Genomic DNA, 25,666 nt, shown 5'->3' on the forward strand with positions numbered 1-25,666 from the left:
TGTGAGTATACAATTCGAGCGACTATACAGAGGATATTCTAAGGAGAAATAGCAGCACATGAAAAGGCTTTGAGGAAGAAAAATGAATGACATGTTCAAGACAAGGCAGAAAGGCCACTGTGAGTGGATTGGAGTGAGCAGGCTAGAGGGCCTTAGAAAATGAGGCTAAAGACTTTGGCAGAGGTCAGATCATATAAGGTCATTTGGATATGTTACAGACTTCAAATGTTATTCCATGATGCTTAAAAGCAACTTATGGTCTTTTTTCCTTTTAATGTATCTCACTACATATGTAATAAATGATAAGGAAACAGAGAAATTGAAAGTGGAAGCAGATAGGCAAGGTTAGATGCTGTTATTATAGTCTAAGGGAAAGATAATTGTGGCTAAGAAAAATAATTAAAAAATGGAAATGATTTAATAGAATTAAAAGTTTAATTTGATAGTATTTGCTAAAGTATTGGTTGGGGGGGGGGGGAAGGTCATAAACAAGAGTAGCTTTTTGTCATAAGCAATTGGGACAAAGGCAATGACAATACCTTTGATGGAAGAGTGCAGTGTAGGAGCAGTGTTAAGGAGGCAAAAGAGGAAGTATGTGTGTGTGCTGCATGCGCCTGAGTTAGACCCAAATTCTAGTGAATCTATGAATGAGTGATGTCCACAATGTTCTGTCCTCAACAGCCCTGCTCATCTCTTATAGACCCATGCCTATGGCTTTTCTGATGGAGTTAATTTATCTCATATTTTGTCTTTCTTTTTCTCCTGCTGCCTTCTATCTTTCTCAGAGTGTTTTCTTTTCTCTAGAATCATGCCTTTCTGTGTTGTGCTAAAGGATAGCTTTAGTTTCATCATTTTTGCCTCAAGGGATATTTGCAGGCTTAATTTGCTATAGGACCCACTAGTTCATCTTTCTTGTCATCCAGAATATATGTAGAGCTCTCCTACAACACCGTATTTCAATAAAAATCATTTTTTTCCTATCAGCCTCTTTACTGTCCAACGTTCACATCTGTACATAATAATTGGGAATATCAGGGTGTAAAGGATCTTAACCTTGGTCTCTAATGACACATCTTTGTTCTCGTTGATTATTTCTAATTCTTCCATTGCTGTACTTCTGAGTCTCAGACTTCTCCTTATTTCTTGGTGACAGCCTCTATTTGAACTGATGATGAAACCAAGATAAGCAATATCTGTAACAATTTTGATGTCTTTATTGCCTATGTTAAATTTGTGTATTTCTTCTGCAGTCATGATTATTTTCTTCTTAATGTTCAAATGTAATCTTGTTTTGGCACTTTCATTTTTCAATTGTATCAGATATTATTTCAAATCATTGCTGCTTTCTGCCAATAAGATGGTGCTGTTTGCATATCTTAGGTTATTGATATTTCTTCCACTGATTCTTATTCTTCCTTCCTCTGAGTTTAGCCCAGGTTATTTTAATATGATATGTCCTGCATACAGATTAAACTAATAGGGAAATTGCATGCACCTTTGTGGTATAATTTATAGCAAAGCATTCTGTATCTCCATATTTGTCCTGACAGAGGCTTCCTCTCCAGATGTTAAATATGAGATATCTATTAAGCATTAGAGGCAAAATACCAACCAGCAGATTATATATGTTAGTTAGAAACTGGCAGGTGAGATCAGCCTGGAGGTCATCTAGGGAACCATTAATTTATTTGGACAGTATGAGGTTACCAAAGAGTAGGTGTAAATAGAAATGGGAAAAAGCACATGATGGATCCCTGGACTCTCAGAATTGTTAAAAGATAAGCAATAGCACAGGCTCTGAGAAACTTACTAAAGAAGTAGCAATAAAACCAGGAGAGCAAGGCACCTTGTGGGCTAATAAAAACGTGCATATTATGCTTTTAGATATAGGGGCTACGGGCTCCCTAAGGGAGCTTAAGTTTCTAGAACTTAGCATCAGTGATTTGCACACAGTAGATACTCAATTTATATTTAAATAATGAAAAAGTGGATGTCATATAATTATAGAAGGCGTAGCTTTAAATTCAAATGAAGAACTAAAAATAGTACGGAAAATATCTTAAGAGCTTAATGACCTAGGTCATATGATAGAGCTATATGAAGATGTGCAACTCTGGGAGAAGGATATAAAAGAGGAAGACTGAAAATTGTAAAAGCAAATTTCAAACATCTCACAGCTTTGCCTTTGGCTAAACCTGGGGCTGTGACTGCTAGATTTAGGGGGAAAAATAAGATAGCAAGTACTGAAACTTTGGAATATAAATTACTAGAAGCCTAGATTATTGTAGTTTTTCTATGTATGATATATTTGCCATGTTACTTGTCAGTATCTTAAAGAGATAATAAAGCCTTCCTTTTCTGTTTTGACATGTTCAGAATATATCATAGATTCCTGAAGGTTAGTAGGTGATGTTTTCAATAATATATACATAGTAAATAACCCTAAATTTTATAAGTATGCTTTTTTTTTCCAGGCAAACATATGATTAAACTAGATTTAGCCTAAAGCAAAATTTCATTTATGATGTATTGATATTTTTGGTTGGTTGAATCACGGCAGGAGAATTATGTCAGAGAAGCAGTTTGTGTCATTCTAGTGAAACTTAATCCTGTATTCAATAAATGACAAGCATCACTTGTAATTTACTTTGCTATGTCCCAAAAAGATGGGGTCCTATCAATATATAAATATATATATATATATATATATATATATATATATATATATATATATATATATTTCCTTTGGGACAATATTGAAGAACATAAATGCTTCAACATACTACATATAATAAAAAATAAAGCTCTCTTTTAATTAGTAGTCTGGAAACATTTTAAATGTTTTTATATCAATAAATAACTATATAAAACAATATAAATAATAAAAATTCATCTTTTACACTGTCTCTAGAAGGGTTAAAATATAAACAAAGGAATTCATTCTTCACTGTTGTTACATAACAAAATTAAATAATTCATTATCAGTGAATTATAAAATCTGTAAAAATTTTTTCTGGACTTAGTAAAAATAAATATTTTTAATGTGAAATTAATCAGTTGTATTTTAGTGGTATATATTTATTATCTTAAAATGTAGGTGTGCATGTATCAAGTGAAGTAAATAGTACTTATTTACCTCATTTGGATAAAATAGGTAGCCATATGCATACATTTAAAAGCATAAAGAGTATGTAAGGGAAGGAAATAGGCTTTAGAATAAGATCAGCTTTTAACTGTAGAATCACTGACTATAAAACCTTGAGCAATTAATTATCTAAATTTTTATTTCCTCATATGTTTTAAATGGGAGAAAATTATACATATCTCTCAGTTAAATGAAGATAAGTTAAACTGTAAAGATTGACTAGAATTAACTAAAAAAAATGTGTCTTATTAGGTATCAGACTTCTTTTGGGATTGCAAAACATTAACATTTTTTTAAATTGAAATTGACTTTATAGTTTTCCTTGTAGAATATTTTTCCAAGGGAACTATGCAAATAAAATCTTGGTCTATAGAGTATACAAATTCTATTCACATGTCCTGAAATCAGTAAATGAAGGTTAGTATATATTATTAAAAAATAATCTTGAATTCAACTGAGATTTTAATTATTATTCAATTACTAATTGAGCCTATGTGAAAGCACAGTTTAGACACTGACTGTGCACAGGGTTTCCAGATAATAGACATAACAACCAGTTATATTTATTTGTTTTTTTGTTTGTTTGTTTGTTTGTTTGTTTTTTACAGAGACGAGCAAGAGTCAGAGAGAGGGATAGATAGGGACACACAGACAGAAATGCGGAGAGATGAGAAGCATCAATCATCAGTTTTTCATTGTGGCACTTTAGTTGTTCATTGATTGCTTTCTCATATGTGCCTTGACCGCGGGCCTTCAGCAGACTGAGTATCCCCTTGCTCGAGCCAGCAACCTTGGGTCCAAGCTGGTGAGCTTTGCTCGAACCAGATGAGCCTGTGCTCAAGCTGGTGACCTCAGGGTCCTGAACCTGGGTCCTCCGCATCCCAGTCTGACGCTCTATCCACTGCGCCACCGCCTGGTCAGGCACAACCAGTTATATTTGAATTTCAAATGTATAACATATATATTTTCAGTATAAGCTTATCTTCATACAACATCAGGGACAGGCACGACATTACCAGCCTACCGGGACTGGTCCATAGGACTAGCGTTTGAAAACCACTGATCTCAGGCATACATATCTAAAAAATTATTTCTTGTTTTTCTGAAATTCAAATTTAACTGGGTCTTATGTCTGTGTATTTGCTCAACCTGGCAGCCTAATTGTGAAAATCTCAGATTTTAGAAACACTCAATGCAAGATGGTGCTGTAGAATATCTTCAATATTGCAGGCAATGGGCAAGTCTGATTGTCAATTTTCCTTTTTCCTCCTATTAGTGGAGTGTTCAAATTATTGGTTAATATTTGCCTTATTTATCCAAAATAGTATAGTAATTCAAAATTATCTGTAGATATGCATGTCTTGATTGATTTTAGGAAATCTAAAATTTTGTAAAATACAATTAAAATATTTATTTTAAGTCTCAGATGTTATTCACTGCCATACAATCCTCTTATTTTAAAAGCACTGTAAGGCTAATCTTAAATATTATGTTATAACAATTCTCCTAGTAGTAATATATAATTTTGAAAGTTCATTTACCAAGAGTTCTGAACCAGGAGCCTTTACCTATAATTTTTTTTGAATTTTTGTATCTTGCTATTATTAATAAAGAGAATATAGTCACTTAACATGATTTTAAAGTGATCTTCCAAACTAAGTTCTTAAAAATACATAATTCTCTAAAAGATATTGTCCTACTAGAAAAATTAATAATGTGATAGCCTTTAAGTAAAATTTTACATTATATAAATCAATATAAGAAGTACTTGAATTTAGGCAATTTTTAGCAGTGTTAAAAGAAATTTAAGAGAACCTAAAAATGGAAAGATATTCATTGTTTTTTCATGGACTGGAAGCCTTAATATTAAGATGAAAATACTCTCTAAATTGATCTAGAGAATCAGCAAAATTTCTGTTAAAATCCCAGCTGAACTTTTTGCAAAAATTTTCTAGATGATCCAAAAATTTATATAAAAATTCAAGGAATTCAGAATAGTCAAAATAGTATTGAAAAAGAACAAAGTTGAGGACTTATCCTTAGTGATTTCAAACTTTCTTCAAAACTACAGTAATCAAAGCAATGAGATACTCATCTAAGAAGAGCTATGTAGAGCAATGAAAAAGAAGATTTTTAGAATATTTAAGGTTGATTTTAGACAGGAAGTCAAGACCATTCAATTAAGAAAATAAAAGTCTCTTCAACAAATAGTTCTGGGACAGCTGGATATCTTCATGCAAAAGAGGAAAATCTGATACCTACCTCACATTATATGCAAAATAGAAATCAAAATAAATTATAGACCTGTTTTGTATATAAAACTGTAAAAATCTTAGAATAATAAGAGTAAACCTTTGAGATATTTGATTAAGCAATGGTTTCTTAGATATGATTTCAGAGACAAAAACAGTAGAAGAAAAAAAAAATAGGTAAATTGAACTTTATCAAACTTTAAATCTGTGAAATTTAAAAGACACCACCAAGAAAGTAAAAGGACAACTGATAGAATGGGAGACAATATTTACAAATTATACAGGGATTATGTAATTTGTATCCACAATATATTAAAAAGTTCTACTGCTGAACTTTCTAATTTGAATAAAGAATTGAATAGATATTTCTCCAAAGAAGATATGCAAATAAACAGTGAGTACATGAAAAGATTCAACATTGATCGTCATCTATTAGAAAAATGGAAGTTAAACCTTAATGAGGTATAATTCAAACCCATTTGGATTGTCTTCATAAAAAAATATTGAACAATAATGAGTATTGGCAAGGATATGGTGAAATTGTTGCCCTCATAAATAATTGATGGGGATATACAATGATGCAGCCACTTTGGAAAATAGTTTGGCAGTACTTCAAAAGTTATATATAGAGTTACCATAAAACCCAGAAGTTGTACTCCTAGGAATATACACAGAAATAAAAATATATGTCCATACTAAAACTTGAATACAAATGTGCATTGAAACATTAATAATACTAGCCATAAAAATGGAAAATTTTTAAATTTCTAACAAATTAATAGGTAAAAAAGAATCCATGCAATGGAATATAATTTAGCTAAAAAACGAATGTGCTAATAATATGTGGGACATGAATGAACTTTGAAAACATGCTAAGTGAAACAAGCCAGACACAAAGCCCCATATATTATATGATTCCAGTTATACCATATCTAGAAAAGGAAAATAATAGGGGCAAAAAATAGATTTGTGGTATCAAGAGATAAAAGAAGGGATAATAGCGAATGACCGCTAATGACTATTGGGTTCCCTTTTGGGCTAATGAAATATTCTAAAGTAGACACCAATGATAGTTGCACATTTCTGTGAGTATACTAAATTCCACTGAATTGTACACCATAAAGTAGTGCATTTTACAAGTGTATTTTCCCAAAACTCATAAAAATAGAAAAGAATGATTTTGGAAATGAAAGTTGTTGACCTGATTGACTGGCTAATTTGAATTTTTAAGAGATGCTGACATACATTACAGTTAAGATAGGCATGTAGAAGTCCACTTGAGATTTTGGAAATCAGTACATCTATAAAATTCTTGTACAGCAGGACACAGGATCAAACTAAACTAGACTACTTTACCAAACACTAGAGATAGTGCTGGCTCCAGATCATCTTGCTGCTGTTGACCGTGTTTTGTTTTGTTTTTCATAGCACTATATCTTTGAACTTTAAACTAGTATTCTCCTATATGAAATTAGGAATGTTTGCATTCTTATATGGGTGTTTGTATTCTAGAAGAGCATAGTGTAATATGAAATAAAAAAATAAAACTATGTTTATATGTTGATAAAAACTAAAAATTAAGCTTTGATAATATGTAATATGGGCAATTTACTGAAATGCTTGTGTCATACATGTATGTGTTGAAGATCTATTTAATCCCCATCATGATGGTCTTTTGGGCTGGGGCCTTTCATTGATAATTAAGTCATAATTTGGAGTCCTCATGAATGGGATTATTGCCATTATAAAAGGAGACATGAGAGAAATGGTATCTCTCTCCTTCATATGAGGTTACAACAAATAGGAGTCCATCTACATCAAGAAGAAGGCCCTCACTGGGAACTGAATTGGCCAACACTTTAATCTTGATATCCTTGTTTCCAGAATTACACAAAATAAATGTCTGTTGTTTAAGCCACTCAGTCTATGATATTATGTTTCAGCAGCCCAAATTGACTGAGACACAGGGTAACACTAGTATACTCCTCATGCTATGTGTAAGAAACCCTCTAAATTTATAAATATCTAAGTGGTATTTCTACAAAAAAGAGCTAACAGTGATTTTCCAAGTTTTTATTTTTGTCTCAATGTTTTCTGATATAATGTTATACAGATATATATTAACTACATGAATTATATATTACCTAATTTTTTAACAAAGGATTACCAAGCAGAAAAGTAGAACAAAATATCTCAGAGCAACAATGTGGGTTAGAGGAAATATTAACAATGCAATTAAAAGGAAACAGCAAGAACAGTAAGCTGGACACTATTATTCCTAGGAAGAGCTGTCAGCCACAATTATAAAGGTTAAATGATGAGATTGCAGCATAACATTTAAAAGTATAAAATGTAACTGCTCTGTGTTATAAATGTGACATCTTAAAGAGATTCTAAATAATTTTTCAAAAAATAACTCTCATATTATAAAAAAGATATTTTAGAAATATTTTAGAAATAGCTTCATTATTATATGTTAGTATGGCACAAGGAAATACAAGGATGTCATCATTTTAGTAAATCTAAAATTGAAGAGTTGAAAGACAGAAAATATTTTCCTTTTTTTCTGTTTCCTTCTTCCCTTTCTTTCTTTCCTTTTTCTTTCCTCCTTCTTCCTTTCTTTCTTCCAGTGTAAAGAGGGGAGATAGTGAGGTAGATTCCCATATGCATTCTGACCGGGATCCACCAACATCTTGGGCCAATGCTCAAGTACTAAGCTATTTTTAGCACCTGAGGCTAACACTGGGACCAACCTAGCTATCCTCAGCACCTAGGGCCACACTCAAAACAATTAAACCACTGGCTGTGGGAGGGAAAGAGGTAGAGAAGGGGGTGGGGAGAGGGTAAAGGAGCAGATGGTCATTTCTCTTGTGTGCCCTGACCAGAAATCAAACCTGGGATGTCCGCGAGCCAGGCCAACACTCTATCCACTGAGCACTGGCCAGGGCCAGAAAATATTTTCTAAATTAAAAAAAAATCTAAACAAGGTGATTTTGCCCAATCATAGCAGATGCTTTAAATATAATTGCGTGGTCACCTCTGTCTTTCTTCTGTCTCATTTCTTTGCCACCAGGCCAGTATGTCCTTTGCCTTTTTAGTCTGTGTGCCAGGTGAGAAGACACATGGGTCCTGGTGAGTTCCAGTAGAACCATAGCCAATGAGAAGCTTTCATATAATGTGAGCAAGGAATAACTTTGTTTTATGAACCAATGAAATAATGTTTTTTTCTTTTTTTTGTATTACTGCAGAAGTTGATGAAGTATATTTCATTTAACTTTAAGTTTCATTAAGTGTCCATATTTTAAATAAATGCATACAGAACAAGGCTTATCTATTATGCTTAGAACTGATTCTGTCTTTAGAGGTGAAGAATATGATGTTGCAATTATACTATGATAGGAAGGAATTTTAAAAATAGATGATTAAATTTTTACTGGAATTTTTGTGTGTAGATCACTGTAGAGATTATATTTCTGTTATTTCTTTTACAGTGTGAAACAAGAGATGCTGTAAGAAATATCTATCCTTCCCTGCAACCCTGAAATTGAGTAACTGTGCTGAAAATCTTTTGTGTACATCATTATGCTTGGGATGATGAAGAAAATAGTAATATTCAAACAGTATTCAAAGAAAGTGTTTCTCATAAAACATCCTATAGTTGAAATGTGTTTACTCATTGGTCACAGTCAGATCAGCAAAAGCTGCTTATTCAGATCTCACTGGCCCACTAACAGAATTGTTTACCCACAGTTTCATTTTATATTATATTGTCAGTTGATATTAAGTGCCATTATAAGAAAAAAAGTCTTATGAAACTCATTCTACCTGTATCTCTTTTAAGAATAATTTGAAGATGTTCTTTATTACACAGCAGAGAAATTTCTGCGTGTAATTTCTATAAAAAATATACTTCTCATTAGCAAATGGTATGTTTTGATCTTCTCTTTGCAGTAAATTTATCTAAACCAGTTCCCTTTATACTATATACATATCTGAATGTAAAAATCTTAAAGCTAAATTTGTTGATTTTAAGCCGTATTTTACCCATTCTTCTATGTCATTCCATTCTTCTTTGTTATTTATTTTCATTTCATTTTATTTATCATATCATATTTTAAATATAGAAATTCATTTAAAAACTCTCTGGAACAAATTATAGCATCAATGTATTATAGAAATATCTATTTTTATAATCTGACATAAATCAAACTTTAAGTGTTTTCTCAAAGTACTAAAGTGATAAAATATATCTTCAGTTTCCTCATGTAGAAATAGGATTACCAATTATATAGTATCTAAGGCTTTTTTTAAGCTCAAATAATATAAGACTGTATAAACTTCTTAAGCAAATGCTGCAATAATCCAGTCTTTTCCATCCACATCTACTAACAGTGTGCCCTACTATAGTAATAAACATTTCTTATATATACATTATCTTCTTCATCACTTGGTTCTCAGTAAAACCATGCCTCTCATACTTTCATATGCATATTCATCACCTTAAAATCTTGTTAAAATGCAGTCTCCAACTCCATGGATATGGGGGTGGAGAGTCTGAGATTCTGCATTTCTTACACAATGATACTATAACTGCTTGTCGGCAAATCACAGGTGAAATGGATTAGACTCAACTAAATGTTGTGTAACATAATTTGTTGTTAGTTTCCTGAGCAGAAAGAATTTTATAGGTGTTCTCAAAATGAAAAAAATATATCAGGGACCTGCCACCACATCTGCAGTCTGATATTCCAAAAAACAGTTAAAAAAATACTGCATTTAATTAACTATTGATTTGAAACTACCTTGTTTTCCATAAAGTAACATTTGCATAGTATAATTCATAAAATCAAGCTTGAGCAGGTAGTGGCTCAGTGGATAGTGTCGGCCTGGGACATGGAAGACCCAGGTTTAAAACCCTGATGTCACCAGCATGAGTGTGGATTCATCTGGCTTAAGAGCAGGCTCATGAGCTTGAGCGCTTGGTCGCTGGCTTGAGCATGGGATCGTAGACATTACCCCATGGTCAATGGCTTGAACCCATAGGCCGCTAGCTCGAAGCCCAAGGTCACTCACTTGAGCCCAAGGTTGCTGGCTTGAGCAAGGGGTCACTCGGTCTGCTGTCGCCCCTCAGTCAAGGCACATATGAGAAAGCAATTAATGAATGAAGAATTGAGGCTTCTTCCTCTGTGTCTTTCCTTATCTTTCCCTCTCTCTGTCTCTGTCACAAAAAGCAAAAACAACAATATACAGCACAGAAACTTAAAGAATTCATAAATAAGTAAATATTCTTTACTATGAGAAAAAAGGAACAAAAAAAGGAGTTGCTAGCACTATAATCAGAGTTTGAGTTACTGAATTCCAGTATGTTATAAAAAAAAGTTTTGGAATTTAGGTTGTAAAGTTAGCTTAAAGAAGACATGATTGTTTATGCATTTTGTTTTGGTTTAAATGAATCTGTTGGCATTCTGCAAGGAGAAACAGAGACAAATGGTTTAAACAGACCTCCGCAGTGTGTTTCAGTACACTGCCATAAAACAAGTTAGATGAAATTAAGCATGCAGTAAGATGGAAAAAATTTGCTGGCGTTATCACAAGTGCTTACCATAAATATATTATAGTACATGCAAAAGACTTCAAGGAAAACTACTGCTATCAAACTGTGAATTTATTTCATCCGTACTTTTCATACTGGCTGCTTTTGTTTGTTTATTTTGGTTGCTTTGTTTTGTGTGATTATCATTCACACTTGAAATATGCAGACAAACACACCATTAATTCTCTTCGTTATTTGCAAAGCATTAATGAGGAATTATGTAAACACTGATGTTTTTTAATGAAGACAGCTTTCCTTTTCGTGAATTTACTGGGTCTGGGGGATTGGAGTGTTTCATGTTATTAAAAATAAATCTATAGAAAAAGTATATCTGCCTTGACACTAGATTGTGATTTTCTTAGGGGGATTTACATTTTATTCATCTTTGGAACCTCATAGCCTAGTATAACTATTGGTGAATAATTACTTGCTAAATCATTGCTTCTTCCTGCTGCATCACACAATAAAAAAAATCTTAAGTCACATTAATGTTATATTAAACTCAGTGTCTGTTATTTAGAGTAATATCTAAGCCTGATTAAAGGAGACTATAACAGTGATATAGGAAGTGAGGATAGAAACACATTACCATATAGTTTTTATATTACAGAAACAAGAGTTGTATGACCAATGGAAAGAACAAACTGTTTATTTCTCTTTTTTATTTCACAAAATATATAGAAGCACCCTTGACTGACAACAAATAGTTTATACTATTTTTATTATAATTGGGGTTTTAATTCTGTTTATTTATTTAAACATCAAAAGGCTTATAGGTCCAGGAAGTTTAGACTCCTCTTATAGTTATACAGTCAAAAATTTTGTCTGTCCTAATTTTATTAATAAATTTTTCTTTTCTCTTTATTATTAATATTAATTAAATAGGCAAAACATTCACATATTTGTGCCACTGATTTTTAAAATTATTTTAAAAGGCTATTTGTGCCAATTATTGGACCAATGAATAAGAAGTGAGTCTGTCTTCATAATGTTCATAGTCTTGTGAATGCTATCAGACTTTTTATTGCTCTGAATTTGTAGTTCATCAAGTTTCCAAAAGTAAGTCTCATTTCATGATTCACTCAACTTTTTGTTTTCTTAATATTTTATATTTCTTTGTATTTGCATTCTAACAGTCCCAGTAATTTTATACTTTTAATTCACATTGGCCTTTGATATTTATTAAGTACTTCAACATTAAGCATAAACTCAGCAGAAATACTATAGACTAGTGGGTAAGTAAGTCTCTAACAGGGCTATGTAAAATTTGATTCACCTAGAAAGCACTTAAAAATATTTATGCATGACACTTTTAACAAGAATGCCCATAATATATATAAAGAAAATTACAAAGTACCCCTTAAAGATACAAAACTACACTTGAAAAATTAAAAACACCCATACAATTATTGAATAATAATGAATATAACAGATATTATCTATAAAGTTATTTTAATCAAAATTATGAATATTGATTCATTAATGAAGATCAAATGGAAAAGAATAAAAAATTCTAAAGTGCATTAAAATGCATTTAAGCATTTTGTATATGAAAAGATAGCAGACAAATGAATAGAAAATGATGTTTTTTAAAGAGTTATTAGATAATTAGATAATCATATGGGAAATTAAATTTAAATTTTGATCTGATTCAGATACAATATACAAAAAATAAATAATTCATAGATGGATTAGAGATTTCCAGAGAAAAGTAAACATTTATGATTACTAGAAAAATTAGGGAAATTTCTCTACAAAATGGCTGTGGGAAAATATTTCAAAATAAGGCTCAAACTCAGTAATAATAATACCAAATACTAACAAGTGTTACTAAACAGAAATTTAATAAAACACATATAAAAATACAGCAAAATTAAAAAAATTAAATACTTAGGAAAAATTTTAATGCTGTCACAGAGTTAATATGCTGAATATAATTTTTAAAAAGTTTTTAAATGATATGAAAATGTATCAGTTATAGAAATTTGACAATATATAGAATCAGTTTACAGAAATTGTTCTCAATTATAAATAGGAGAAATATACATTAATATTACATTAAATACTATATCTCAACCACTGAGTCATTTGACAACATACTTTATTTCTTTTCTTTTCTCCTTTTCTTTTCTTTTCTATTATTTTCTTTTCTCTACCAAGTGAAATGACTGGAGATAGAGAGACAGACTCCCACATGTGTCCTGACCAGGATCCACCTGACAACCCCCATCAGGGGCCAAGGCTCTGCCCATCTGGGGCCATGCTTGCAACTGAGCTACTTTTATAATCTGAGGTGGAAGCTCTATGGAGCCATCCCCAGCAACCAGGTGGAGGAACTCAAATCAATTGAGTCATGGCTGTGGGAGGGGAAGAGAGAGGGAAAGAGAGAGACAGGGAGACAGAGGGAAGGGGGAGATGGAGTGGAAAAGCAAATAGTCACTTCTCCTGTGTGCCCTGCCCTGGAATCAAACCTGGTTCATCCACACACTGGGCTAACACTCTACCACTGAGCCAAATAGCCAGGGTCTAACAACATACTTTCTTGATGAGCTAATGGGAAACAAGTAAGGTTTTACAGAATGTTGCAATACAAAATGTTGCATCCTTCTATGGAGATGGATTAGGCTATATTTAACAAAATTACAACTGTATTTACCTTTTAACCCAGTAATCTTACCTCTAAGAATTTATTCTAAAGACACACTAAAAATTCAAAATGGCTAAAGGCTATCCGTTGCTGTGCTATTTAAGATAGTAATACAATGGAAAGAACCCAAATGTTCATCAGTAGTGATTATGTACAAGAAATTATCACACATATATATCACAGTACCAGCTTTAAAAAGGACATTCTCTAGAAAATGTTTTGGGTTGATCTCCAGGATATATGATTAAAAAAAAAATGTAGAGTGATGCCAGAGGAATATCAGCATAACAGATCCCCTTTGTCTCTCTACTTGAAGTTTTATAAATTTGAACAGCTGTAATTTGACAAAGGATCCCATGTTTATCCCTGAAAGACCCCTGCATTGAAACATCTAAAGGTGGCAAGTAGTAGCAAAAAGGGAAAGCAGGAAGGGAGAAGGGCTGACGTGAGCCACAGATGCAGCCCTGCAACCAAGACTCAGCCCAGAGAAGAGAATTCATTATAGCTGGTGCTGCCTTTAGCCAGATGGAGCAAAGAAGTTTGGGGGCATGCCTGTAGGAGTGAGCAGTATGAGCAGAAGCTGAGCCAAGAAACCAGAGCAAGGACACATCAAGTGGGTGCGGCCATGGTTGTTGGGCATTTGACATTCCAGACAAAGAAAAAAGCCATGGAGTCCTGCCACCCTGTATCCTCCCAGAGCTGCCTCCTTGCACCTTTGGTGTCAGGTGGTGGAGCATATTATCCACAAACCTGAAAACTGGTACTATATAATCGCTCTTTTCCCTGAGCAAAGAGTGCACTCTGTGGCCAGTCCAGGAGTAGGTGCACAATGGGGAGCCCTGCAGCACTCTGAGATCGCCATCCCCAGAAGGCAAAACAACAAAAAAGCTGGCAAATTCTCCCAGCCACCTTCATGCATCATGGTTACACTGATGGCAATGTCTGGCTTTCAAAGACAGCACTGGGATTTCACAGAGCTAAAAAACTTGTGATTCTCTAGCACCTACTAAAAAATAAGAGAAAGACCCATTTGTGTTAATGTGCTAGAGAAATGTCACTAATACAGAGATGCCTAGAAAGAGAATGAATTCATTAAATACCATGAATATACAAGTAAATGAGACAGCTCAGAAAGAAACTTTAAAAATATCCAGAAAAGAAATTTAAAGACATGAAAATATGTAATATAAATGACAGAGAATTCAAGATTGCAGTTCTGAAAATACTCAACAAAATGTAATAAAACAGATGGGCAATTTGAGGTGCTCAGAAATAAATCAAAGAACAAAATAAATACTTTACCAAAAAGATTGAAACTTTAATAAAGAACCAAAAGAGGCATACAGTAGCAAAACAGAAATTCTGGAGATGAACTTAATAAAAAAGATCAGGAATGAACTAGTGAGCATAAAAAACAGAGCAAACCAATAGAGGAAAGGATTAGTAAACTGAAGAAAAAAATCTAAAAATGACACGGAAGAAGAGAAAAACTTGAGCTAAAAAAATGGCACAGTAAAAGAACTCTACAAGAACTATCTGACTCCATCACAAAGATCAATATAATAAAAATAAGCACAACAGAAGAATAACAGAGAGAGAAGGAAATGGAGAAGAGAGCTTATTCAAGCAAGTAGTTGAGAACTTCCCAAAACTATGAACAGAGACAGATCCTCAAATCCAGAAAGCTAACAAAATACCTTATTATCTCATTCCAAAGAAGACTTCTCCAAAGCACATTGTATTTAAACTGTCAAAAATTAATGACAAAAAAATGAATTCTCTAGGCAACCTGGGAAAAAAAGAAAGCAACCTATAAAAGAAATCGATTCGATTATCATCAGACTTCTCAGCAGAAACTATAATCCAGAGAGAATGGACCTAAATTTTCAAACTACTGAAGGAGAAATTACTAGCCAAGAATAATGTATCAAGCAAAACTATCCATTAAATATGAGGAAGAAATAAAGACTTTTCCAGACATACAGATGCTGAGGGAAATTATCACCAGAAGACTTCCATTACAGGCAATACTCAAAGGGGTTATTTTACCTGAAACAAAAAATAAAAGGTTATAGAACTATGAGTAAGATTACTAACAATGTACAGTATAAACAAGAATAATTTATGACAAAAAAAAAACATTAAAAGGAAGGAGGTAAATGTCTGAATTTGAAAAAAAGGATAGATATTAGATGTATTCAAAAGAAAAAAGATTACAGTATATATGAAACTTTCTTTTTTTTATATATAAACACCCAGGGTAATCACACTCATACACACATGTACACACCCAGAAACAAATAAAAAAGGACACATAACTTAAAAAAAGAGGAAACAGAGAAAGGAAGTATGAAATACCTCTAAACAAAAACAACTACAGACAGACACAAAGTGAAAGAACCAAAGGGGGCACGGAGCTACCAGAAAACAAATAATAAAATGGCTATTAGAAAACCTCATACATCAATAAATACCCTAAATATAAATTGACTGAATTCACCAATAAAGAGGCATACAGTAGCAAATTCTATCAAAAAACAAAACCCAGCTATATACTGCCTTCAGAAGACACATCTAAGCTGAAAAGACAAAGTTAAACTCCAACTAAAAGGATAGAAAATGATTCTTCAGGCAAATAACATTCACAGAAAAGCAAATGTAGCCACACTTATAGTTGACAAACAGATTTTAAGATAAAAAAAGATAAGAAGAGACAAAATGGACATTTTATAATGACAAAAAAGGATACTATATCAAGACAATATAATGCTTTTTAATATATATGTATCCAATCAGAGAGCACCAAAAAATATAAAGCAACTACTAACAGAACTAAAGGAGTAACAGACAAAATCACAATTATAGTTGGGGATATTAATACTTCTATGAAAGTTCTAGATAGATCATCCAAACAGAAAATTTATTAAAAAAAATATTATTCTTATGTGACACATTAGACATGGATATAACTGACATTTACAGAGCTTTTCATCCCAGAACATCATATTATGCATCCTTCTCTAGTACACATGGAACAAAATAAAAGATAGACCAGATATTGGGTCACAAAACCAGTCTCATCAAATTTAAGCAGATTGAATTTATATCTAGCATATTCTCTGATGAAAATGCTTTGAAATTCAAAACAAATTGCAAAGAAGAAGTAAAGAAACCACCCACGAATATGTGGAGATTAGACAACATACCAATAAAAGTGACTGGGTAAAGAGAAATAAAAAGAGAGAGCAAAAGATATATAGAGACAAAAGAATGACAATGCCACATATCAAAACTTCTGTGATGTGGTAAAAGCAATAAGAGGGAAGTTTATACCTTTACAGGCCTATCTCAAGAAAGAGAAATCCCAAGTAAACAACCTAATACTACATCATAAAACACCGGAAAAAGAACAAAGGCAGCTCAAAGTCAGCAGAAAAAATAAAAAAATAAAAATTAGAGCAGAATTATATAAAATGGAAAACAAAAAGACTGTATAAAAATTAATACCACAAAAAGCTGATTCTTTGAAAAGATTAATAAAATTGAGAAAACCCTGGCTGGTTTTACTAAGTAAAAACAGAAAAGACTCAAATAAGTAAAATTAGAAATGAAAGTTACCACAGACATCACAGATATACAAAGGATACTAAACTACTATGAAAGACTATATGCCACAAAATTCAATAACTTAGAGAAGAATGAATAAATTCTGATATATAGTTAACCTTCCTAGAATAAATCATGAAGAATTGGAAAACCTAAATAAACCGATAACACTGAGGAAATTGAAACAAATATTAAAAGCTTCCCAGGTGCAGGGCTGGTACTCAGTTGGTGAGAGCATCATATTGATACACCAAGGTTGTGCATTCAATTCCCCAATCACGGCACATACAAGAATCAACCAATGAATACATAAACAAATGAAATAACATGTTGATGTCTCTCTCTTTTCCTCTCTAAAATCAATTTTTAAAAAATTCTAAAAAATGAAAGTTCAGGATAAGATGTTTCACTAGTGAATTCTCAGAAATATTCAAAGAATATTTGACATCTATACTCCTCAAACTCTTCCAAACAAAATAGGCGGTACTTTCTAACACATTTATGAGGCCAACATAACCTTGATTCCAAAACCTAGGAAGAATAACTTAAAAAAAAAAAAAAACAACAACTACAAATCAACACCTCTCATGAATGCAGATTAAAAAATCCTAAGCAAAATATTAGCAAATTAATACAACAGTACATTAAAAATTAACACATTATAATCAAGTGGAGTTCATTCCATGACCACATGGTTAAACATATGCAAATTGAACAATGTAATAAGCCACATTAATAAAACAAAGGATAAAAATTATATGATCTTACCAATAGATGCAGAACAATCATTTGATTAGCTACAACATCCATTTATGATTAAAACACTCAATAAAATGGATACAGAATATAAGTACCTCAACATACTAAAAGTCATATATGATAAATGCTCAGCCAGTATCATACTTAATGGTGAAAAACTAAAATTTATTCCTTTAAAATTAGGAACAATAACAGTGTACCCACTCTCACTATCTTATTATACATAGTCATGGAAATCCTAGCCAAAGCAATCAAGCCAGATAAAGAAATAAAAGGCATCCTAATTGGGAAGGAAAAAAATGTTTTATTTTTTGCAGTTGACATGATTTGGTATATTGTAAATCCTAAAGATAATACTGAAAACCTATTAGAAACAATAAACAAAAAGTGTAAATTGGCAGAATACAAAGTCAATATAAAAAAAGCCATTGCATTCTTATATACTAACAATAAAATTTCAGAAAAGAAGTTAAAGAAAACCAATTTCTTTAGCAATTGCAAATACAAATATAAAATATCTAGAAATAAACTTAACAAAGACATAAAGGACCTACATACTGAAAACTACAAAGTATTAATAAATTGAACAAGACACAATAAAATGAAAAAATATTCCATGTTCATGGATTGGAAGAATCACCATAGTTAAAAAGAACATATTACCCAAAGCAATATACAGGTATAATGCAATTTCCATCAAAATCCTAAGGTCATTTTTTTAAAAATAGGACAAAAAACAGCAGTAAAAAACATCAGAATTGTATGGAATCACAAAAGACCTTGAATAGCCAAAGCAATCTTTAGAAAATAGAATGAAGCCAGAGGTGTTGCTCTACCTGAACTCAAATTGTATTACAAAGCTACAATAATCAAAACAGTGTGCTATTGGCAGGAAAACAGATATACATACCAATTAACAGAATTCAAACTCCAGATGTAAAGCCACATGTCTATGGGCAAATATTTTTTGATATAGAGCCAAATACACACAACGGAGAAAAGAAAGCCACTTCGATAAATAGTGCTAGGAAAATTGGAAAGCCACATGCAAAAGAATGAGATAGATTATGCCCATGTACAAAATTAATTCAAAATGGATCAAAGACCTAAATATAAAATTTGAAATAACAAATTACACAGAAGGAAATATAGGTACAAAACTTATGGACCTTGGTCATAGAGAATATTTTATAAAATTGACCCCAAAGGCTAGGGGAGTAATGGTAAAAATACATGAATATACTATACCAAACTAGAAAGTTCTGCACAGCAAAAGAAATTAAACAAAATAAAAAAGCAACCAACTAAATGGGCAATGATATTTGCAAACAACAGTTCAGACAAGGGGTTAATACTCTAAATATATTAAGAACTCATATATTCAATACCAAACAAGCAATCTAATTTAAAAAATGAGCAAAGGACTTGAACAAACACCTCTCCCAAGAAGACATACAAGTAACCAATAAATATATGAAAAGATGTTCAACTTCACTAGCTATTAAGAAAATGTAAATAAACTACAATGAGATACCACCCCACACCTGTTGGAATGGCTATTGTCAACAAGACAGGTAATAAATGTTGGAGAGGTTGTTGACAAAAAGGAGCCCTTAATCACTGCTGGTGGCAATGTAAACTGGTACAACTACTGTGGAAAAAATTAAGAATATAGTTACCATATGACCCAGTACTCCCTCTTTTGGCTAACTATCCAAAATACTCAGTCATTTACTCACAAAGATATATGCACTCCTATGTTTATTATAACATTATTCACAATGACCAAGACATGGAAACAACAAATGTATTTCCAATGTTGACAGAGAGTTGGATAAAGAAGAAGTGATATATATATATATATATATATATATATATATATATATATATATGCTATGAAATAATACTTAGTCATAAGAAAAGATTAAATACTGCCATTTGTGGCAACATGGATGAACCTTTAAAGTATTATGCTAAACAGCCCTGGCCGGTTGCCTCAGTGGTAGAGCGTCGGCCTGGCGTGCAGAAGTCCCGGGTTCGATTCCCAGCCAGAGCACACAGGAGAAGCGCCCATCTGCTTCTCCACCCCTCCCCCTCTCCTTCCTCTCTGTCTCTCTCTTCCCCTCCCGCAGCGAGGCTCCATTGGAGCAAAGATGGCCCCAGGTGCTGGGAATGGCTCCTTGGCTTCTGCCCCAGGCGCTCGAGTGGCTCTGTTCGCAACAGAGCGACGCCCCGGAGGGGCAGAGCATCGCCCCCTGGTGGGCGTGCCAGGTGGATCCCGGTAGGGCGCATGCAGGAGTCTGTCTGGCTGTCTCTCCCCGTTTCCAGCTTCAGAAAAATACAAAAAAAAAAAAAAAGTATTATGCTAAACAAAATAAGTCAGTCAGAAAAAACTAAAATTTGCATTATTTCACTCATGTGGGATATAACACTGAAACTCATAGACACAGACAACAGTATGATGGTGAGTAGCTTCCAAATAAGGTTCTTTTTTGTCATCTATGAAGTAATTGAGCTAAAATCAGTTTATAAACCCAAACTCATTGTTCTCCTTAGGACTTTCATAAAGAATTGTCAATTTCATATAGTGAGGGAAAAATCAAAGAGTAAAAGCCTTAGAATAAGTTAGTGGTATGTTCAGTGCTTTCCTTATAAGTGGTGAGAAAAGGAGTATATGTTCCTTGTCATTTCAAACCAAGTAAAAAGATCTTTCTGGCAACATTAGGAGATAACGGCCAGTGTTGGTTGAAGTTCTGAGGTGTATGGAAAGATCGAAAACTCTGCAGGGACAAGTCTAAATATAAATAACTATGGCAATAAAGTCTAATATGGCAAAAATAACAAATAAAAGAAAAGAAGAAGAAGCAAAGAAAAAAAAAAACACTGCTAGAAAATAGTTCTTCTTCAATGTATGATAGGCCTTCATACTTACCAAAGAACAAGTGTGAATCTGCCTGGAGATATAAGAAGATTTCTATCTAAGAGTATCATTTGGAGGGCAAGGAGATCTCAATGCAATGGTAAACTGCCAAATGTCTTGGACTAACAGTATTGAAAACTCTGTTAGCTAGAGAAAGCATGAAAAAAACAACAAAAACTATAGCTGGAAGTTTCTATCAGCAGTTTTGTTCAAGAATGCACAAACAAAAATGCCCAGAGAGATTCAGCAACTGACTACCTGGCACCTATAATACGTTAGCACTCAGGCTGGAAAACCTTCCCTGCTCTTCTCCTAATCCTTCTAAGGAGGGCCAAGATGTTGACTGGTGTGGTGTTTTGGAATTAGAGCACAATAACCTGCTATAAATGCCCCCTCCCCACTTCAGGCTCTCAAGTTTAGGTTAGGCTTGAGGTGCAGATAGGAAAAACTTTAAAGTTTTTATGTGTTTAGAGCATTAAAATGACACAGGACAGTGCTTTTCATTTATTAACCCAAATCTATTTTTTTTGTGTGTGTGATTAAATATTATTTGAAAAATAATATGTCTTACTCGAGATATCGTCCAAGTTTGGTATACATAGTGACCACAAATCAGATTTGTAAAAAGAAAAGAAGAAATAATTAAATTATATTGTGTTCATTATTTAGAATAGCTCATTTAAAATATTTATAACTAGCTATAAATATGTAAGTATAAAAGATAACATACCTTGCTTATCTAATATCTATTTATGCAATCTCTAAAAGAACCAAAGAGAATGACAAAGCTTTAATTTTACTATTTTCATGAACTAAAGTAAAAAATTAAATACCCACTAAAATATATCAGAATTCTTAATATAAAAACATTATATGTGTTTTTATTATATTTTATTTTATAAGTCTCCATATGTGTGCAGGAGAGAGAGGGAGGGAGATTGAGACTTCATGAGAACACATTCATACATTGAAGAGAAAGAAATGTGGAAGAAAATAAAGTGCATCTGGACCCAAATCTCATGGAGTGACAGAGAATGAGCTTTCAGTCTTTTATCATGAACATTCACAAAGGGTTGACAGTGGGTCTGATCTCATATATATGAATCTCTGAACTACTGTTCACAAAGACACAGAAAAGGATCAACCATAGAACAGCAGAGGAGCCATGCTGGCATTCAATGAGTGCACTAACTGCTTTTTTTTACAGTGTTCTTCAATGTGTTACCTCTGTCATGCTGAGACCTGCATAAAAATGAAATGTCATACTTCACTACCCTTCCAGTCAGTGGTACAGTTTATTTTCTTGTCTTCTGATAGAGTTCACAAATTTAATAACTGTCTTTTATCCTGGTCTCTATACTCCCTTTCTGCTTCCTATTCAGTCTTCTCTCTCTGCAGGCTTGCGGGAAATGCCTCATTTTAGATTTTCTGAAAGACATAATAGACAAAGAAAAGCAAGAGAGAAGAGGATATTATCTATCATTTGGAAATGGACAAGGGGCAATCAAACCATTTTAATAAAGGCAGAATGGAAAAAAAACTCCTTGCTATTGTGGTATTTACCATGTTATTTTGGATGAGACAATTTAGGCTGAAATAAATTGAACAGTTTGTGTTGAAAAGTATATTATGATTCCTCTGATCAGTACTCGCTTTGAAAAAAGAACTAATCCAACCCTTAATCAAAAAAAATAATAAGGTTATTTTCAGGGAAATACTGATAAAATGGGACTGATTTTTCAGCTAATTAACAAATACAGTGATGAATTTGAGTGTTTCTGCTTTGATGCATGTGGCTCTAATTAATAATGATTTTGCAGGTCTCCACATGTTTCCTAAATGACAATGACAATATCGTTAATGAAGTGCATTATCATTTAGATTTTTGGGAAGTTGGGAACTAATAAAGTTCAGGCAGTATTTCTGAAGAAATATTATCTGCTTGTGGAACGAATAATGCTTCATTTACATTTTCACTAAGAACTGACTAGGCAGCACACTACATTTGAGTTGCTTTTAAACATGCAGGCAAGCACATTACTAGAAAACTGCAAGAGTGAGTTTGTAACTAGACATCTTTGTTCTTGTTCCATGCTCTATACCTTTCACTTCTTTGATTAAAACACAGCACGTAAGAATGAATCATTGTTAATTTCAGAGAAAATGGTTTCTAACATTGAATTATTTAAATACTAATATCAAGCCTTTTCCTACAAATAATCAACTGGAATTTTTAACTAGATGATGTTTAATCCTCTTTTTAAACATGAAGTGGCTCCTATTGCTGCCATAGTTCTTTTTGCATCCAATACGTAAACATCAAAGTATGTACCTTAGAAGAATCGTGAGATTGACAATTGCTGGAATTAATTTTCTACCATATTCTATTACTCTGCGGTATTAGAATGCAGGAACATAATGTTAGCTATGTACTCATAAAAATTCTAATAGTAGATACATTTGATATGAATGTATTCTCATTACAATCTCCAGAATTTTATCAGAATATATTTCATTCCATTTTATTTTTTCACTTGCAATACTAAAGACAACAGATTTTGTGACAAAATGGTGAGCTAGCTCAGAGTTATGTTAGTCTCTCAGTGAAAATATTCAAAATGTTAATAAATAGATATTGTCATGTTAGACTATTAAGAAGTTCTTTTTAAGTCTTGGTGTGCTTAAGGATCATTTGAGCTGTCTATTAAAAATATACCTGAGCTTTACCTCTATAGATCTGAATTAAATAGTCTGGCAGAAAGCCCCACATTTTGCATTTTAATCATCACTCCTTTTGTGATTCTGGTATACTTACAAAAACACATTTTGAGAATTTGCTTTTAATTATAATAGCAATACTTTCAAATATTCTATAATCATTAATATCATCATTATATTTTCAATTCTTCTGAATTTGACTGTAAAGTGTATTTTATTTTATCTTTTTTTTCCTCTAGTTTTTCTCAAAACTGCACCTTATCTTCCTAATATAACTTTTGTTTTAGTTGTTACCCATTTTCTTTTGTGCTTATACACTTACAACACCTTCACAGGGTTGACTTCCCTATGCTATTTACTTCATGACAGTGCATTATAAATATTTACATTAAAATAATTCTTAAATTTATTACCTGTTGAACTACATTGCCATCAAAGTTATATGTAGATTAACACAGTAGTAGTCACAGTGACTATGACTCACAGTAAGAATGCTTTTTACATTGTGATAGTATATACCTACATATGTTACTGAAACACACAGGCAAAATATGTTTCACAAAGCAGTGCTTTCTCTAACTATATGTCATTCAATTCTTCTATGCTGTTTATTCCGTAATTTAAAAAAATTATTGGTAAAAAAATTACTAAATTGAACCACAAGTGGGTTTTGAATTACATTTTGAATATTGGTCACTGATTTCATCGAACTCCTTCAAGGGTAGCTTTCTGTAAAATGACTTTATTTATTTATTTATTATTTTTTTTTTTTGTATTTTTCTGAAGCTGGAAACGGGAGAGACAGACAGACTCCCGCATGCGCCCGACCGGGATCCACCCGGCACGCCCACCAGGGGGCGACGCTCTGCCCACCAGGGGGCGATGCTCTTCCCCTCCCCGGCGTCGTTCTGCCGCGACCAGAGCCACTCTAGCGCCTGGGGCAGAGGCCAAGGAGCCATCCCCAGCGCCCCGGCCATCTTTGCTCCAATGGAGCCTTGGCTGCGGGAGGGGAAGAGAGAGACAGAGAGGAAGGAGGGTGTGGGGGTGGAGAAGCAAATGGGCGCTTCTCTTATGTGCCCTGGCCGGGAATCGAACCCGGGTCCCCCGCACGCCAGGCCGACGCTCTACCGCTGAGCCAACCGGCCAGGGCCGACTTTATTTTTAGTTGCTACTTATTGTTCAGGAACTAATCTCAGAGGTGTGTACATTTATTTTCTGATGAAAGAGAAGGTTCAGTTTTGTCCTGGTTTTGCTGAAGCCAGGGGTACAACAAATATATATTAGTCCATACCAATTTACTCTGTTAATATTATATATAGTAGAAATGATCAGAATTATATTCTTAAAGAGATTATGATTTTCTTATTCATTAATAACCTTCATACTTTTGATTATTTTTAGCACTTTAGTTTACCTGAATTCAATACCTATGTCTATCTATTTTTAATAATAAATACTTTCCCCCAAAAAATCAGGACCATAGACATCCTCTCACCAGTATTTCATCGAGTGCCAGAGTTTAGGGTAGCAGAGAAGCCAGCTGTTCCTCTGCTTCATGAGTAGAAAAATGCAAGTTACCTCAAAGAGACTGTAAGACAAAATAGAGCCAAACACTCTGAAAAAGAATATTAAATGTTAAAAGCAGGATTTTAAAATAGAAATAACATTTGGAAAAAAGAAATAACATATAAATTATAAAATTAACTGGATTTGGTGTCAAGATTTTTTTTGTGTGTTAGTCTGTTGTAGATCCTTGGATCTACCACTCAGTAACTCACAGTTTTTATCCTTCATGAACTTGAAAATTGTATTTTTAAACATGAGTCCTTGAAGTAAAATCTGTTAAAACAGTATCTTTCATATAATAAACATATTTTAGCAGGTGATCTAAATTGACAATAGACTTTCCATTTCTAAATTTTTAAATTTTATAGTCATGGTTTACCTTTGTTTTCTTTTTCTAATTTGACTTTTAATACTTATAAATTTATGGCATGAGCTGGTAAAAGCAGTTTCTTCTGGCTGA

The sequence above is a fragment of the Saccopteryx leptura genome, chromosome 6, assembly GCF_036850995.1.
Source record: "Saccopteryx leptura isolate mSacLep1 chromosome 6, mSacLep1_pri_phased_curated, whole genome shotgun sequence".
Taxonomy (NCBI): domain Eukaryota; kingdom Metazoa; phylum Chordata; class Mammalia; order Chiroptera; family Emballonuridae; genus Saccopteryx; species Saccopteryx leptura.